This window comes from Aphelocoma coerulescens, chromosome 8 (assembly GCF_041296385.1).
Source record: "Aphelocoma coerulescens isolate FSJ_1873_10779 chromosome 8, UR_Acoe_1.0, whole genome shotgun sequence".
In the NCBI taxonomy this organism is placed as follows: domain Eukaryota; kingdom Metazoa; phylum Chordata; class Aves; order Passeriformes; family Corvidae; genus Aphelocoma; species Aphelocoma coerulescens.
Window position 1 is genome coordinate 15207031 of NC_091022.1, and position 18697 is coordinate 15225727.

Sequence of the window (18697 nt, forward strand, 5' to 3'; positions counted from 1 at the left end):
GCAGTGGGTTCTGTCCTTGTGAGGCAGAAAGGTGGGGGGCCATGGGGAGGGCTCACCAGAGGCAGCAAACAGAGCAACACATCCCTCATCACAGGAGCCAGGGCCACATCTCCACCCAGGGACAAGCACGTGGCCACAGCACTGTGGGCTGTCGGGGGTGTCACATTTCAGCCCTGGATCTCCTCTCACTTTATTCTTACCACATCCATACGTGTCAAGAGACCTGGATATAACCACATCAAGCTTTACTACTAATGCATACAAGAGACTGATTTATGCATTGCAGCAGTGTAAATATTTGTACAACTTACAGAACAATTTAAAGACTTTAATTCCACTTGTAAGAATAAAGCTGGGAGGACAAGAGTTAGATCATGGCTTAAAGCTGAACATCCCTTCAGAAAGAGAAACAATAAAAAAGTCCACCCACTCTGTCATCTAGCAGGTGACACTATAGTTCACTAAGTGAACACTATCAACAGTTTTGGGGTTTTAGTGAAAGGCTACTCCCCAAAAGGACATTTATTTGTGGTAACTCAAGGTTCCTTGCTCAGGGGAGATTTCTTTAAGACTGGGACTACTGGTCCAACTCCACACAGCTCCCAAACAGCTTCCTGGAAGCCTTCATCAGGCACATGCTGCTCCAGTACAGCTGGCAAGGGATTCTCTGTAGCAAAATGAGGGAGGGGGTATGAAACCTAAAACTGTTCATACTGAGGTACAAAGTTTATAACTGCACATGGAAACTTACTGTTTGATATTGCTAGCAAGAGGCCCAAAATGCATTACTCCTGAGTGCATCCCAATATTCAGGACAATGTGCAGCTCTGCTATGAATTATTCTCTGTAAATATTTACTATATTTAACCAAAAGGAGAACCTGAAATAAAAAGAGAACCAGGAAATGCTTGTCAAAAGCCATAGGAAAAATGGAACCAAAATTATTAAAAAAAAAAACCAAACAAAAAAATCTGGAGTCAAATAATAGTATATCACTAATTAGCAAGCTCTTGTGCTTATTTACTGAATAGGTGATAAGTTAACCAATACCTGAACTTTTAAAGTCATATTTCTAGCCAGGGAAGTCATGGCTATTAACTGCTACCAGGGTACCACGGGATTCGTGTTCAGAGACTTCTTCTTCACTTTGTTGTTGTAGCCTCTCATCTTTTACTGACATTACACACCACTCATCACGATCAGTGTCAGAAGCTATAACAGCATCTGTTGCAGTGGCAGCTTCTGCTGGATGAAGAGTCTCCCCCTTTACCTTAAAGGGGGTCAATCATTTCTCATTCTCAGCATTCAGACTTGCTCATCAGTAACAACACTTTCAGCTACACCAAACATGATTTTTGAATAAACACTGGACTGAGATCCTTGGAAATGATTGACAGCTTGTAAATCACACTTTTCAGAAACCAGTAAGGAAGGGAAAAAACCCTATCCTTTCCTAATTCTAATGTTTCACTATCATTTGAAACACCATCTACCTGAAGGGGTATGGGACCAAAAGCTTGATTTTTGACATGTGAAGGCCTTACAGAAGGCTTTCTGTAGGGTTCTTTTCAGAGTCCACTGTCTCCTTTCCGCTAGTAGCCTCACTGGAGAGGAAGGGGAGGTATTAGAAGTTAATTAAGATAATTTAACTATCAGACTAGGTACCCAAGCATCCAGTTAAGTTTTCCCTTTGGAATAACTGATATTCATTATTCTTAGCATAACTACCCCCTTACAATCTTTCTGTGGATTGTTCACAACAGCATCAGTCCAAGAGGTGCCCGAGCAACTACAGGAGGTTGCCCTGGCCTGCCCTTTCTTGGCTGCTGCAGAGTGACAAGCAGGGACCTGGGGGTTAGAAGCTGCATGCATAAAAAAGTTATTTCTAAAACCAAACCAAGTGGAACAGATCAGTATGGACACAAGAGAACAAGAATCTATAGAAGAGAAAAATAGTGGCAAACTCATTTCCAGGCAAGTAAAACTTGCCTCTGTGGGAAGGTGCCTATTACTCCACACAAGAAACAGCTGTTGTGCTCCATCTTGCAGGTTTGCCTGCTGCTCCCATGCCATCACATTTCCCTGGACTATGGGCACCGTTTGGGACTGCTGTCCCCTCAGCCCATGGGAATGCAGGCACAGCTCCTGCCCAGAGCCAAGGCCCAGCTGTGGTCCTTGGGCTTTCCCTTAGGGGGAGAGAGTATGAACATACCAATCACAGCTCAAAAAAGGAAAAATTCCAAGCAATTGAGCAAGGAGAAAAACAAAGTATCTGCATTTCTCTGCCTCTTGTGTCTGAACTTTTCACTCAAAAGCTTAGCATTGCTTTTCCAGGTTTTCCTTCAGCTTTACTGGATGTCAAGAGCTATTGACTCACAAGCAAGCCTGAAGAAGGACACACTTTCCTAAAGTTGTGTTAAATTTAGAGGCTTCATACACCCTCTTTTGCTCCAGTATGGATTAATCAGGCACTTCCTCAGCAGCTGCCTTTTCCTTCCATTAATTAGCAGCTCATCGTGCCATCCTGAATCATATGCTAACACCACCTTGCACCCTGGCAAGGAGGGTCTTGCTCACAAGCCCAGGGAGGGGAGGAACAGTTCCAAGAAGCCTGGAGGAGCTGGGGCTTTCAGGACGAGTCTTCCTGCATGGTGTCATTCATCCCCTTTGATCATCAGGACACAAGTACCCAGTTCAGGTCAAGAAGCACCCAGCCCAACATCCACAGTCCCAGTAGGCTTTAATGTCACCTCAAGTACAGGAGCTGCACTTTAGAAGTTGCCTCTGCCAGACCTTAGCAGCAAGGCAGCAAAATGGGAAAGAGAACATTTTTGCATGTTCTAAAGAGAAATGTACTTTACGATTATGTTCCTGTAATAGCCAATTTTTGAAAGCTTCCTGTGCTATGCTCAATGCTTCTTTTCCCTTTTTTAGTATTGGGCTTGATAAAAATGCTTAGGAGCTATCTTTCTTAAATAATAAAGACTGCTTTTTTTTTCTTTGTATCAAAGTATAGGCCTCTTTCAAAATAGAGGACTAGAAATCTCTAGAAACCATTTCTTACATCATCTCCCTCAAGCAAGGCTTCTCTCTGATTCCATTGCAAACCAGGAGGACCATGGCTTACCAGAGCAGAATTGGCTTCACTGGAGGTCAGACCTTCTCCAGCTTCTCCTGCATTCCTTATACTTCAAAACACAGAGCAGAGATTTACCCCAGGTTTTTAGAGTGGCTTACATGGCAATGTTTTGGGATGCTTCTCACAGATACTTCTCTATTTCAGCAGAAGCTTTTGAGAATAAAAATCAATGGCCCATAAATTTTTTTTTGCTACAATAAGAAGACTGCTTTACCTTTAATTTGCTAAGTACATATAGCTAGCTACACTACTTGCACAGCTAAAAAGTATCAGCATCAGCCCTTAACACAGGTACTTACTCATACTCACTCACTGGGCAGGTACAGCTGCTCCTTCCCAGCTCTCTCAGCTCAGAAGTAGCTTGTTGAATTACAAAATCATGTCTTCAAAAAAGTAACCAAACACTTTCCTTAACCTTTTTCACCACCAGGGAGTTTATCACCTCCCCAGATAACAGCATGGGGGAAAGAGGAGGAAGAAGAGGAAGAAGAAGGGGTGGGGCAGGAGTTAATTATCTCACATGCTCCAGCTGTGCATAATCTTTTGCTCTTCCTACACAGCTGGTTTCTGGAAAGTTTCTCCTCCCCCTTCCACTTTCCTTTTAACAGAGACCCTAAAATAAATCTTATTGAGAGTCTGATCACATCTATTGCCTTCTCCAGACAGGGTAAAATTTATTTCTCTTTCTCTGATTCCAAAAGCCCTTGGGAGGTCTAAGGTCTGAAGAGAGCTGAAGAGAGGGATAGGAAGAGAGCCTTATTTAAAGTTCTCCTCTTCTGCTTAACAAAAGTCAGAGTTGACACAATAGGAAGAACCTTATAAAATGGATAAAAAAAGCTCCATGTCAAAGCCAACAGATACCATGCAACCTACTACTACTTCTTGTCATTCCAGGGAAAAATCAAGTCAGAAAAGGCCCAAGCATCCCCAGTCTGAAGCTGAAGTCAATGCAAGGCTGGATTTTACTGATAGGTGGATTCAGTGGGTGTTTCCTGTTTTCAAAGCAAAAGGTCTGCATTTTAAAATGCTTCTGCTTTTAAGTGACAACTCAATACTCTGTAAAGGGCTCTGAATGTCAGATGTGGGGTGGGCTGAAATCTGTGAAATTTATTAAAGTGGGTGGAAATTCAGATTACTACTTTTTAGTTGTGGGTTGAAAGGAGAGTTTGGACACTAAGACTTGTCTTTGGGGCTATGACCCAAACTCAGAGTGTTTGGACCTTTGCATTAGTTACCTATTGATCTTTATTGAGCTCTCAAAACTCCAAATGCAAATGCTGGGTTTCTCTTATAGAAGTTTCCAAGGAGCAAACTAACCCTCAGCAGTCTTTCCACAAAATTCACTCAGTCCCACAGCTGTAGCTTGTCATGGTTTGTTTGCCTGTGTGATGCTCAGTGTTTCCAGCTGAGCCTACGACCAAATGTGCAAAAGTGATGAACATCCCTGTTTCTGAAAGTTTAGCACTGTAATTTTGAAAATCACTGCATATAGATGTGCTGCTTATAGAGCCTTAATGGTAAGATTGGGGCTGATACAGACAAGGCTGGCAGAGAGCAACTGTTGTTATCAGTACCTGTGATTCGTTGAATCTCCTAACTAAACAATTTTGAGAGATGTGAAAAGTGATGTTGCTCGAAACAACTGGAATAGAAAATGATGAAAATACTCAAATGTTAGATAATCTTAAAATAAAAATGGAAAGCAAACTCAAAACCAGTGTAGAATGACAATATATTTTATGAACAAATAAAAACATGGGTTAGTCAATTCTGGGTTGGTTTTTTTTTTTCTTTTTTGTTTTTGTTTGTGTTTTTTTAACTTTCTGCATACCAATACATCTCTTTGCACTTCTAAATTCAAAGTTCTGGGATAACATCTCCACAAATGGAATTGAAGTTTTACTTCATGAATGTTTTCCTTTGTCTATTTTCTATTATGTTTTACCAATATTGTAAAGTATAAAGTAAGTCTTTTAGGATAGATTAGACTGCCACCAGAAAAACATATTCAAAGCAAAAAATAAAATTGACAAAATTAGTCATTTTCAGTGAAATGGCTTTCCAGGTCAAAGATTACTTGCTGAAGAAACACTAGCTGAAGATGCAGCATTATAAATGGTCTTCTCTCAGCCACTTGTACCAGTGGTCAAATAATTCATTTCTCAGTAAGAAATACAATGGTCTATTAACAGAAAGAAAGATTAGGTGCACATTAATCAAACATTTCAGAGACATATAAACATGCATATAGCATCTAGGAATATCCCATTACCCTATTTCAGAAGATATATGTAATCAATATTTCAAATATATCTAGTTAGTTTCATATCATTGACTTTTAAGTATTTTCCCCCTCCCCGCTTTGTAAAATAGGCAGAGCTTTCAAAGGCAGCATCAGTAATTTTCTAAAGTGTTGCTTGACCAAAATAAGTATTTGAGCTGGGCTTTCTGTGCTGTTCAAGCAAACCAGGCTGAAGACAAACCCAATGTGATCTCCCACAAACAGGCAGACACAAAAAGATTAACTAACTACTGTTATCAGAGTTCTGCTTGAAGAGCATTGACTTGGAATAGCATTAATTCCTCACCTTTATCAGGCTGAGGGGAGCTTCTAAAGCATTGGCTTTTTCCCCTGCCCATATTCTAACCACTAAAAAAACATAAAAATACATTGGTGGAAACCAGTCTATCAGAGGCAAAATTTGTTGTTTGTACTGTGGCATTTGCTCACATCAGTCTTTTCACTACTGGTTGCATCAAGTAAATATGTTTTGATTTGATAGCTGCTTGTTTCCAAAAAGAGCTCTAGGAACAGGGAGAGCCCTTTGGCTCACGGCAATGTTCACCTGGTACTCTGCTGACAGCCCCTCTTATTATTCCATGCTTCTTGCAGGAGGAGGACTGATTTAAAATAGAAGACTTGCTCATCTCTGGACATCAATTAATACAACCCCGGTGGTCTCTGAGCTCCGGGATGCATTACATTCTTTTCATAAAAACTGTAGCCTGAAATTCAAATATTCTTTTTTTTTTTTTTTTAAATGGTGCATCTTTTAAGAAGGGCAGTGGAAGGAGTATGTGGGGGAAAATACCTGCCTTCAAAACCAATACCCTCAAACCATATCTGATAGCCAGCAGTTGCAAATTTAAAGAAAATCTCCCAGTATGGAATTGTCTCAGTGGGAGTAAGAGGCTGTTACGTAGTTATTTAAGTAAATATGGAATCAGAGTTTTCACAGATATGAAAAAAATGTCTGTGAAGAAATCCAGATGTTATTTCATGTTGTACTCTAAAAAGTCTGGACTATGCAGCATTCCTTTGATTAATTCTGTACGTTCCCTCAGGCTTACACAACTTGCACTTCAACACCTTTAATATGGTGGCTCTGTGTCAAGAAGCACATTTATGAGTTCAGTCTGTGAAATGTTTCTAGGCATTTGTATTGGGCTTATTCATAGAAGGATGGCCAGGAGTTGGCTTCATCCAGCCATGGGGGATTTGACTTTGCTCCATGCAGCCGAAGAAAGGACACAGCAATGAGTCACCTAATTGCCTTGAAGCAAATGTAGATTCCTCCTGACAGCATTTAGATGTTTAAGCTCAGAGTTTACCAATGGGCAGCTTATGTTTGCACAAAAATAGAAAAATAGAGAAACAGCTACTTTAGAGATGGTGAAAATGTTGTAGGTCTCAGAGAAAACGACATGAGCTCTGGGACCTTCCTGTACTTTCTGGGAGTGAGAGGACCCTTTGCTTTGGCCCTCCACAGGGCTGGCAGGTTTTGAAAGATGCCAGGGCAAAAAGTGGGGAATGCTTCTTCCCCATGTATTTTCAGGGTCTTAAGGCACTATGCGATGTGTGAGGACAGCTGCACAGGGAGCCCACTACTATGGATCATCAGAGAAAAGGAGACTTTCTGGAAAGTCTTCCTGAAAAAACAGACATCACTTCTTTAGGACTGATATATGTGTAGGTGCTCATGTGACAGCCTTTGGATCTAGATGAAAGACAGCCTGGAGAATCAGTCAATCCAATTACTTCTCTTAGATGTCCTCAGTAACAAAATGACCTGAATGAGGGACAGGGGGTCACTCTAGACTGAAAACCATGCAGAAGTTCCAAAAGACTATGAAAAGTAGTCTAGAGCTGCCATGATCCATTACAGCAGAGCTGGAGAGATTGTCATTCTTGGACTTTGAGTCAAGGAGCACACTCATCGGGCACCAAGGGTTCAGCCAAGAAGGTTGCTTTAATAAGCACTATAAAAGCTAAATCAAAAGAATGAAACATGAACATAATGTTTGCACTTGAACAGAGACATCCCCATCTATTGAACCAGCTCCTTTTGCAGTGTTTACTCAATACCCAGCGAGCCCATCTGCACTTCCCTCATTAGGCTCTTCCACGGGAGCACGGAGCTGTCAGCACAGCTTCTCTCGCAGCACGGCAGCCAAGGCTGCACAGCCACCATGGCCAGCCGGCCACGGGCCCACGCTGCACAGGGCTATGTCACTGAGCTCCAGCTGCCCCTTACACACCGTGTGGGACTTGTGAGGCTGCTGCCAAGCATCGGTACACCCAGACAGGCACCCACATGCCCCGCTTACAGTAACACCCTGGACATCTCTTCCTCTGCAGATCCATGAGCTTTCTGAGAAGAAACCAAGGTGACATTGCACACTGCTTTCCAAAAGCCAGATTCCCTCCTCCCTTGCACATTGAGTAGTCATGTATGTGTCCACAAAGCAAAGGGAAACTGTTGTACACTGACACTGGTGCCACCATGTAAAATTTAGCTGGGTGACGCGTACAGTCAGTATATGTAGTGCGGCAGTTGGGCTGGTGTTCCAAAGAATCTTACTTGTGTAAACAGGTAGCCTTTTGGGATTAAAGGAGTTTTTTGGCCCTTGCAGGTGCAGTCAGTTAATGGATGCTGTATTTTGCCCATGCATGATCGTTACAGCTCACATTAGCTCTGAAAGGGACAATAAACAAGGGAGAATAATCTGAGACTTTCCAGTTGCTAAGGCAATGAATTAATCAGCATGTATGTGTTCAGCAGATTCACATGATCCTGCCAAGGCCTACAGCTTTAGGTCTCCTGCTATACTTTTGCCAGCATGAGAGAAGGGAGCAGAGGAATTGGCAGGGAATGAAGTGTCAATGGTTAGGGCTGTAATAAAAATTTTGGAAGGAGAAAGCAGCACCTACCGCTACACATTCATGTATTATGTGATGTTATAGCATGCCAACAAAATGAGGCTCTTTGCCACCATTCTGTGCAACAGCTTCATTTAGCCTAATTATTGGGTATAAAATCCCCTTGTCCAGTAAGAGCTGATTTCTCCTCCCAGAGTTGTGAATCCAAGCTGAACTATATTCAGTGCATTTGATCATATTTACAGACCCTGAACCAACTCTTCAGCTGACAAGACATTGCTTCACTTAAATCATTAAATTTCTGTCTATCTCAGGAGCTGAGTTCTTTAAAAGCTTCTTGGAGTAAGATGCAAACCAGCCAAGCAGCACCGACACCATTTCCAAACCCAAGAGCATCAATGCATGCCCTGGAGGGCTGAGGACAGCACAGCATAGTTGATATGCTTAGGTGAACCTACAGTTTGTAAATGGTTTTGATGCTGATCAGGCAGTCCAACACAGTGGCTATAAATTAAGTACTATGATCCCTTCTGACACATGCAACTAACTAGGAAAAAATAAAAAGGAAAAACAAACTAAGTTGGCTTTTTTTACTTAGGAAGATCAAATGAAGTGGTTTGGGTTTTGGGTTCAGGATGAATTCCCATTTACCCACTTAAATAACAGAGATGAGGCCTTTCTTACAGTTCTTTACCACAAGTTAGCAGTTAGCCAAAAAATCCTGTCCCTGTCACTTTACTCTGGGCCATAGTCATGAGAACATTTAGTGGACAACACTTGCACTGTTCCCTCCTAAGCCACTGTGTTGCTTTTCTCTCTTTTGCATACAGAAGTATTGCTGTGCATATGTACCTAGAAGATAATTTCTGAATAATTTTACACATGCAGTTGTTGCAGCTGGTGATCCATGCCTCCTTTTCAGTTTGGAGCCCCTTTGGTTTCCTAAGGAAGCTTACCTGCTCTGTTATCTGAAATGAAGGGTAGCCTTTAGCTAGGACAAATACAACCCCACACATTCAGTGAGGTTTAGCCAAAGCTGAAACAAAAAGGTGCCTGTAATAAGGAAATCCAAGCCTGACCTTCAGGGTCACTCTGGGGTGAGACAGATCCATTTGAGCTACCACCATAAGTAGGCAGCTGGTTATCGCCACATCTGGAGCTCTGAGCCTCGTCCTTACCCCAATTCCAGTCTGGCTTTGTGTGAATGTAAATCTTCTTATCAGTGAAGTGAAGATAATACCACTTCAGCACACTGCACACTGTAGGAGAATTAAATGGATAAAGTTTATAAAATGTTTTATATGTCAGACAAAGTATATATAAGACCTAAACATTCTTATTGAAAGCTCCAATCGCTGAATATCAGAAAACTAATAGGGAGAAACGCATTAGAGACCTGGTAGAGAGACAAGGCCTGATCTTTGGCACTAGTGCTTGTGGAAAATCAATTTAATCTCAGAGGAAAGCAGCCTTGGGAGGAAGGTGTAGGTAGAGAAGGCATTACCCCTCACCACACTCTCGAGGCTGACCCTGCCCATCCCTGAATCACCCACGGGAGAAGACCATGTGTTGGGGGAATCTAATCAAAACCTATTTGCAGTTAATTATGCAGCCATGGATTGCATGCAGGCCTGGCCTGTGCTCACAGGCACTGCTGGGGCACAGAACGGCATTGAAAACACGAGAGTTGTGCACCCAGCCCCACATGCCATCGTCTACAGGGGCAAGGAGATGCTGCTGCTGCCCTGGCTCTCACCGGGCTCCAGGAACATGTGGATGGCCATGAGGCCATAAAGCATTCAGTGCTAACACGTTCAGTCCCGGGGGCTGCTGTGAGCTGGCAGCAGAGCAGCAGAGGGGCTGTGCTGGCGCACGGCTGAGGCTGCAGCTCGCGGCAGGCTCCATGGGCAGTGGCTGGGCAGTGGCTGGGCAGTGGCTGGGCAGTGGCCGGGCAGTGGCTGGGCAGTGGCCGGGCAGTGGCCACAGCTGGGCGTGCACGAGCAGCATGCCCAGGGCACACCCTGGGGCAGGGGGGTGCGCATGGACCGGGCTGGCCTCGTCCTTGCTGTGGCCAGGGTGGCTGCGGCCTTGCGGCCGGGCACGAAGCCCCGCGGAGCCCAGCCCAGCCGAGGGCACAGCCCGAGCACTGGGAGCTCCAGGCAGAAGGGCTAAAAGGGCTTTGTCTCGAAATCCCAAGCACGTCCATGTACAGAGCTGCTCACGGGCCCTGGGCCACCGCTCCCGGGGCACGGAGCTGTGTAGGAGCCCTGCCAGTCCTGTGGGCAACCCAGGGGGGTTCCAGAGCCTCCTCCGAGCCCCGGGGTGAGGCAGCCATGCAGTGGAGATGTAACTACTCCAAAAACTCCTTTGACTTGAGGGTTCTGTTTTTCCTAATAATTTCTTGATAATAATATAATTGGATGATTCCTTAAGGCCATTTCATGTAGTAGATTTATTGGGAATATTACCTGCAGATTTAGAGTTAAGGGGGACAAATATTTTATTTCCTTTTTTTATTGTCCCATTATTTATAGAGTTCTCTTTGAATCTTGTAAATACATTTTTTCATTTCCCTTCAGAGTTTGTCTTTCTCTTTGGCAAACATTGATTTTTTTTTTTTTTCATGTTTTTTCCAGTGAACCTTGAAATTAAAATGTCTTTTTTTGTTTAATTTCTTTTTTTGTACACTGGACTCATTGTCAGCACAGCAAGAGCAAGGTGCTTTGTTAGATTACTGCTGCTTCAAAGCTGCTGAAAGGAAGAGTTGACCACATTTTATCGTTTGTGTGTAGTTCCTTCATGGGTTACAATTATTCTCTTTCAAACACAAAGCCAATCCCAAGTTCTCAGCATTTGAAGGAAGCATTTTAATTATTTTAGTATTTAATAATCAACTTTTACTTTGAATTATACCAGTTTTAAGAATTGTAGAATTCTTTGTCATCGTAGTGGACAAATCACATGCACAGAAACAGCCATATACAAAAATAGGAAGGTTTACAGGCAGAGAGAGTATCTTTTATTAGACCAGCTGATATAGTTGGGGGGAAAAAAAACAAAAGGAAAAGCTCTCAGTCACATAAGCCCCCTGAAAGCATATCTGCTTTTTTTCTATCTATATCAATTGTTCTAATAAAAAATATTACCTCTCTCTGCAAACCTTTCCTCTCTCCTACCCTTTTACTGTTGCAGCTACAGCAAAAAAATAATTGTGTTTATATAGCAAAGAAAAGATATCACCATTTTTTCAAGTGTTTTTCATCAAAACTGTCTGTTCCCTTTCCTACAATAGAAATTTTATTTTTAAAGTTGAGTATTTTTAGAAAATAATAATTTTTATTATAATTACTTTGTCATTGTCATTTTATCTGCTGTAGCAGAAGAATTCTCTATTACAGTCTTGACTAAGAATGCTTTTTTCTTTTACTAAGTAGCCAGGGCACTGTAGGTTATGAAATTAAAAGCTTAAATTATAGTAGGGTAAAGTGGTTGGACCTAGGAACACAGATACATTTGTATCCTTGGTCAGCCTGAATGCCATCAGAAGTTAGGAAATTCTTCAAAATATTCAGCTAAAATGAAATCCTCCATAAATTAAAAAGGTTTTCTTTAGCTTTGTGACCTAGGGTTATACATTATGCTAAGCAAGTATAACAGTCTATGTTCAAAGGCTAAAGAGCAGGTAGTAAGTGTTTAAAGCAGCAAGAGTCATGTTTAAAAAAAAGAAGTATTTAAAAGTGGATTTTTCTAGGCTATAATAAACTATAAATTGTAAAAGGTTAATTGACAAAATGATACTCCTCTAACGCCATCTCTGTAATAGCAATCATTGCTGAATTCATAATTCAGGGGTCTTGCTGTATCGACAATCACATTTCCTCAAAAAGACTCCGGTTATTTCCCGAGTCTGTTTAACCTGTGGTAGCTAATTATAGATTTACAAGCAGTACACAGGCAGATACGGGTACCTGTGACCACTGTGCTGCTGGCAAGAAAGACAAACGCCCGTCTGCAGCCTGGGGCAGGCCAGGTATCCGCATGAAGATTCCTGCCAGGAGCTGACCTTTGCCTTGCTCGTCATCCGAACCCGAGCGCCGGCGTGGGCGATGGTAATTACCCTCACTGCACATCTGGCATTCAAGGAAGGGCAGCCTTGCCTCAAGGTTGCTGTGCTTAGGTTCAAATCCCATTTTTGCAGAGCCTCTGACCTGCAAATCTGATCTGTTTTCCTCCAAACTGTATTTCTTATTCAATGAGATACCATATGTTAGCAGTGAACAAAACAGTTATATTTTAAGAATTGCAACAAACATTCAGTCAAACTCTTTCCAAGTGCACAGTCAGAGTGGCAGAGATACCCTCCTCATGACAGAAGAGATTCCTTTTTAACTTTTTTTTTTCTCTCCCTAAGGTATTATGCCAAATGAGAATTATTTTGTTTGTTTACTTTGTCAATTTTTTAAAAAGCAGCAGATCCTCAACAGAAAGACAAATGGAGTCAGTGCAATTGCCGTTTTGCAGAAAGGACTTCCCAGGCACCGGCTGCATCAGTGGCTTTTGTGAGCAGAGTGAAGTGCTACACAATCACTTCCATCCACGCCTGCCACAAGCTGTAACCAAAAAAATGGCAGAGGCTTGCTAAAAAGGGACTATTATAATGTCTCCTTAATTACGATTCATTACTTCTTTTTTTAACAGTGCAAACTTGTCAGCTATAACAAAAGATGTTTAAGAAACAAACCTTGTCAAAATAAATGAATTAAGAGCATTCATCCTTTTCCAGAGTGTGAAGAAGTTTGTAAGGTGATAATGAATTCTGTAATGCATTAGCCACACTTCTTAAAAAGTGTGTACCACTTACTCCACAACTTGCAAAAGTTTTGTCATTCTCACTGAATTGCCAGTTATGGGCACAAATTAGCAAGATTTGATTGTAATTGGACTTTGAGCAATTCAGCTGTTGTTCTGCCAAGTGCAAGGTGTTTCCTCTGTGCAGAAGCCTGTTAAAGCTGCATGAAATCCATATGAAATCCATAGGTGTATTACCATTGGCTTTGCTGTTACTTGGCAGAGCCTTGTGCTGGAGAAGGTGTAGAGCATGTTCTGCCTGCCAGGATCCTTCTATGGCACAGGCTGTCCCTCTGCACGGGCAGGTGAGTCCTGTCTCAGGAGCTAGGGTTAAACCTGATCCCAGGTTAGCATAAGTCTTCCCTAGGGGTTCACCAAAAGCAGGGTCAGGCCATGATTTGGGCTATGCTTCCAACGACAATTTTGGGTCTGCTTTCCCAAGCCATTGCTTTCTTTACACACATGGGCCCCACAGGGCTAAGAAATTCTGTCCAGGCATGACTGAATGTATGTCCAGCAGTATTACTGAATCCACCCATACACACACAGATCTGTGGATGCAGCTCCCTCCTGACTTTAGTCCCTTTATGAACTGGGCACCGGCACAATTTTGCCATCCCTTTTATGAGTCTAACCTTGCATCTCATTGACTGTTTTCAGAACCATCTCAACATCTGCCTAAGACCCATTTCACATCGATGATTTTGTCCCCTCACTGTCAAGCCCATGACTGTTTACAAATTTATGGTTGTCTCTATCACAGCACCAATCTTGGTGTTCCTTTCAAACAACAGAGCTGTTGGAGAGAGTCACTGTTCTGAGAAATTTTTGTGTGCAGTAAATGAGCACCCAGCACTTCCTCCAGGTAATGAAATCTTTCCAGCAGTGACACAGCATAGCACATTTAGCATTTCATCAGATGAGCACTCATAATACTTATCACAAAAAATAGGCGGTGCTGATGACTTCTACTTATCTAAACCAAATGCTCTGAAGAACTGCTCAGATTCCTGGAGCCCCCTAAGATTGTGGCTTTTGTTTCCAAAAACCAAAGGCAGCTCCTGCAGACTCACCACATCTACCCCTTGGAGCACAGTGACGGTACTGTTGCATTTGCCTGCGTGGGGTGGCAGGGCTCACTCTCACCATCCTGCCGGGTGCTGGGAAGAGAGTCTGTCTCCCACCTCATCACTACACCACCTCTCTCCTGCTGCACGTTGGACAGAGACACTAATGTCACACGGGATCCAGGCTTCTCCAGCTCCTGGGCACCTCAGCTCACAGTCCCAGCCTAAAAGCTCAGGTTGAGGCCTGTCTTGGTGTCTGAGCACACACTTGTTTTGAGATATGCTCGGGAAAACAAGACAAGCTTGCTGTATTCACCATGATAAACCCAAGTGAATTTTTAAGGAGCTGAGCTGTTTTCAATCCAGCTCACACACAGCTACGGACATCTTCAACCCGTGTACTTTCTGATTCTGATAGAAATTCTCCCCCCTGCTATTTAGAAACAGACAGGCACAAGGAGGTCAATACTACTGGGGGTCTGGCTTTAGATTTTTGGCATCAGAAACATGAATGAGCAGGGAAACAAAGACTATAGGAGATGTATGGTAGAGATGTATCAGAGGTAAGGAAGAAAAAAAGGTTGGGCAGATATCCAGGGGAACAGTCTGGGGCATTGGCCCTTGCCCTGGTCTCTCAGTGATTCCTGGCAAGATGAAGGAGTACAGCACACACAAGAAGAATTTTTCCTAGAGCAATACAATGCAGTTATTACTGGAGTGTTTCTGCATCCCAGGGAAATGTACAGAGATTCAGGCTACCCAAAAAGACGGGAAATCTGTACATCTGATGGCTCTTCTCACAGCCCCACTGGGCTATTCATGATACCCTACTGCAATGTGCCATGCAGATGTGTCTCCCTCACCTGCAGTGGGACCAAAACTTGCAGCAGCAAGGAGAAGCCTGCAGTCCTCAGCTATGTGGGATGATAGGAAGCACAGAACTGTGGAATACTGAAATAGCAAAACGTGTTTGGGAGCCGCTAACTTATACAGCAACCATTCCTATCCCCAAAGCAGCCAAATGCAACCAAGTGCAAAAGCAGAATCACACCAGTCTTATTCATTCACAGGGAGCAGAAGCAAAATCTAAGCTTCAAACTCATGATTAAAATAGGGTTTTAGAGTGGCAAGTAGACGTGAACACTTGTGCCCAGAAAACAGTAGGCTGTTTGAATACCAGTCTCTGTGGGAGATCCAATATGCCACTGAAAGAACTGCTCATGAATGTCAAAAATAATGCCAGCACTGAAACAGTCCAATCTGCAATAATATTTCTATTAGATATTTCACTGCAACAGCCAGAATTTTAATAAAGCATATGGCAATTTTTAGTTAACAATGGAAAAGGCATTTCCTGAAGCTGGGATACACCGTACCTGTTGACTGGCAAACAGCTCACAAGAGGCAGTTTACTTCATGGGCAGAGGAAATTGCTTCTCTCCAGAATGGGAGCTCATCTTTCTGCAGCCCGGCAGGTGCCGCCAGCGAAGACAGGTGGGACATCAGCCAGGGACATACCGTAGTGCTCAGACCACGCCCCAGCAGCAGCGACTGCAAACCACTCCCTGGGCTCTGTCCCCGGGGGCTGTTTGTGCCCCAAGCCCAGGAGCTGCCTCCTGTGTGTGCAGGAGCCCTGACTTCCTTCCTGGACACAGGGAACATCTCAGCCATGATCTCGCTCACTTTTCCAACAAAATATGGGGATCTTCACTAGCAACAGCTGTTTCCAGCTTACCACAACATTTGATAGTAATTGTGGGAGTAAATGTTTGGAGCTTAAGGTGCATTTTCTAAATGTCTAATATTTATAGTTGTGGAAAACTTCATGAATTGTCACATTCACCTAAAATGATTCATGGTTATAATTGGAGAAGAGCTTCCATATGAAAAATTAGGCCATACTGACCCATATAAACAAACTCAGTAAGCCACAACAAACTGCTTGAATCTACTTAAAATACTACTTTGGAAGCACAGCAGAAAAATACTGCCCGTTTAGTTAACTTAGGGTCCATTTCCTATCTATCTATATATATGTAAAAATATTCTGGTGAAATAAGCACGTGTTTTTATTTGCTGGTGTTGAGATGGCATGTGTTGCTACTGAGGTTCATACATGAAAAAATCCATTGCTTTGAGTATGAATTAGGTGAATACTGAAGTATCTCTGCAGCTCTCAGAGGAAAATTCTCTTCTACATACCTTACAAATAAATGTGAGATCTGGTATTCAGCTTAACAGAAAAATACAGCACAGAAAAAAAATAGCTCTCTAACATGTTATTTATACACTTTATATATTGGCTACAGGAAGAACTGAAGTTATTTTCACTAGCAACATATGTGTAATTTAATATTGCCAGTGAGAACTAGAAGGAGCTGAACTGGCCAGGATAAACTCAAAGCACTTGTAATTTTTCCAGTTTAGAACACAAAAATGGGAGCTAAGCAGAACTCTCTCTTCATCTCTGCAATGATTACAGCAGTATTTTCTAGAGGAAATGACAGAAAACCAAAACTGCATGGGGGAAAAAAAGCAGAGAGAAAATAAACACTCCCCCACTACCCCACCATCAAACTTCTCTTGAATGGATTCATTGCTCAAGCCAGTCGTGAAGCAAACAGCCATGTGCATAACATGTTTGTCAGGGGTTACAGGATACAGTTCACATTTCTTCACCTCCTCTTACTCTGCATAATGCTGTTCCTGGGATCTCACTCCCCATCAGCTCCTTCTCTGCTCTGAACAAGGTCATAATGCACTGACCTCGTATCCTGCAAAATCAAAAACATCCCCTATCTTGCTGTTGTATTTTTTTCCTTGAAATCTCCAGACTAAGTGAAAGTATTGAGAATGTGTGACTCCTGATGACCTTTAGAGAAACTTCACCCACATCGCTGCCTCCTGCACTGAAACCACAGTCATTCCTCCCACCTGATTTATGTTTCCCACTGCAAGCACAGCAGATGCATTCCAGACTGCTGAAGAAAGGACAAGCCTGAAGAGCACAATAAACTTTCAAGACGTGGCATACATGGGCTGTGCTCTGAGCCTGGCAAGCAGGGTACACAGCACGCCAGCATCCTCACATCCCTTTTGGAAAGCAAAGGAAACAGTAATCCAGCTTTTCTTTCCCTGTATCTCCTACCCTGAATTTTCACCTCAGTGAGAAGGAAACAAATGGATTTGTGAAGGGGTCCTGTGTTACCACTTCTCCTATAGCTCATGCAGCAGCATGGCTTGGATCAAGGGTTGCCAGTGCTGCGCAGAATCAGACACAAATGCAGGATGCCAGAGGAGAGAGAGGAGAGACTTGCAGCATAATCCAAGAGATGCTGTAGAGCAGCAAGAAAGGAATGAGGTGATGGTAATTTAGACTGTAAATCAGTGACTAACTCAGAACACAGTTCACCTGCTGCCTGTGCCAGCACAGCCACTCCCTCTTTTCCCAGGCACAGGGATGGGCAATGCTGTCTGCTTCAGCTGTTCCTCATGGAGCTCTAAAAGGCTGAGTTAACTCTCACTAGTTCATCATATAGCCTCTGCTTTCCAAAAGAGTCATGGGATCTGGTCTGCTGGCAATACATCTGCGTAAAACAAAGTTCAGCACTGCCTGCAGTAATAACTACCCTTGCAATCACACCATAGCACCAAATGCTGGGTAAGTGAAAGGATAATTCCATAAAAGCCTGCAAGTTAAATACATATTTTCTCATTAGCATTTAGTCATTAGTCTCAGATCTTAACAACTCAAGAAGCCAATGCAAATGGACCAGGTAGCATTAGTACAGTGACCCTGTGCTGGGCAGGGTCTCGTTGCTCAGGGGTCTCAGTGCATTATGGAGAGCTCCCTGAGACAGCTGTGCATGCCTGATCCTGGAACAGGCCACTTCTTAGACACCACCTTTGCTGCGTTGACTGAGAAATGTGGCCACTCAACCTGATGCTCTGTGTGACATAAGCACACTGGGTCAAGTGATAAGCTAGATATTTCAGTCCCAGCCCATCTGCATTAAAAAAAAAAAATCCTGTTCATGACTTTACATTCATAAATACTCTCACAATGTCAAGGGATGGGGGGTTTTCATCAATTCATTAGATCTGCTCCCATGAATTATTTATATTCAGTGCTAAAAATGGTTCCGAAACATTACAAGAATTCAATATCAGTTTTCACAGTGGGATTTCATCATTTTAGCACTGTAGCATAATAGCCTAATGCAATACTAATACTAATACGATATGGTGCTAATAGGGTACAATGAGAGTTCTCTCTAATATGCAAACATTTCCATGTTGCATTATTATTTCTTTTAAGTTAATATGATATGGTGATAATATGATGAAATGAATTAGTTTCATATCATTGTTTGCATGAGTTGCGCATATTAAAAGAATATTTCCCCCCCTCCCTTTGAATTCACTTGGAATGAGCTTGAAAATTTACCCTGTAGTTATTCTTATGTTAATGAGGCTGTTTAG

General features: G+C 42.6%; 2 long non-coding RNA genes across 2 annotated transcripts; both read right to left on the minus strand.

Annotated features, from left to right (window-relative positions):
• Positions 1-384: 384 nt before the first annotated feature.
• On the minus strand, positions 385-3496 carry LOC138114387 (uncharacterized). Its single transcript, XR_011152609.1, has 3 exons — positions 3439-3496; positions 752-880; positions 385-667 (listed from the first exon to the last, which is right to left on the minus strand). It is a non-coding gene; the product is annotated as an uncharacterized lncRNA (long non-coding RNA).
• Positions 3497-7393: 3897 nt separating this feature from the next.
• LOC138114271 (uncharacterized) lies at positions 7394-17585 on the minus strand. The gene is made up of 3 exons (XR_011152557.1): positions 15592-17585; positions 9479-9559; positions 7394-8115 (listed from the first exon to the last, which is right to left on the minus strand). It is a non-coding gene; the product is annotated as an uncharacterized lncRNA (long non-coding RNA).
• Positions 17586-18697: the final 1112 nt, after the last annotated feature.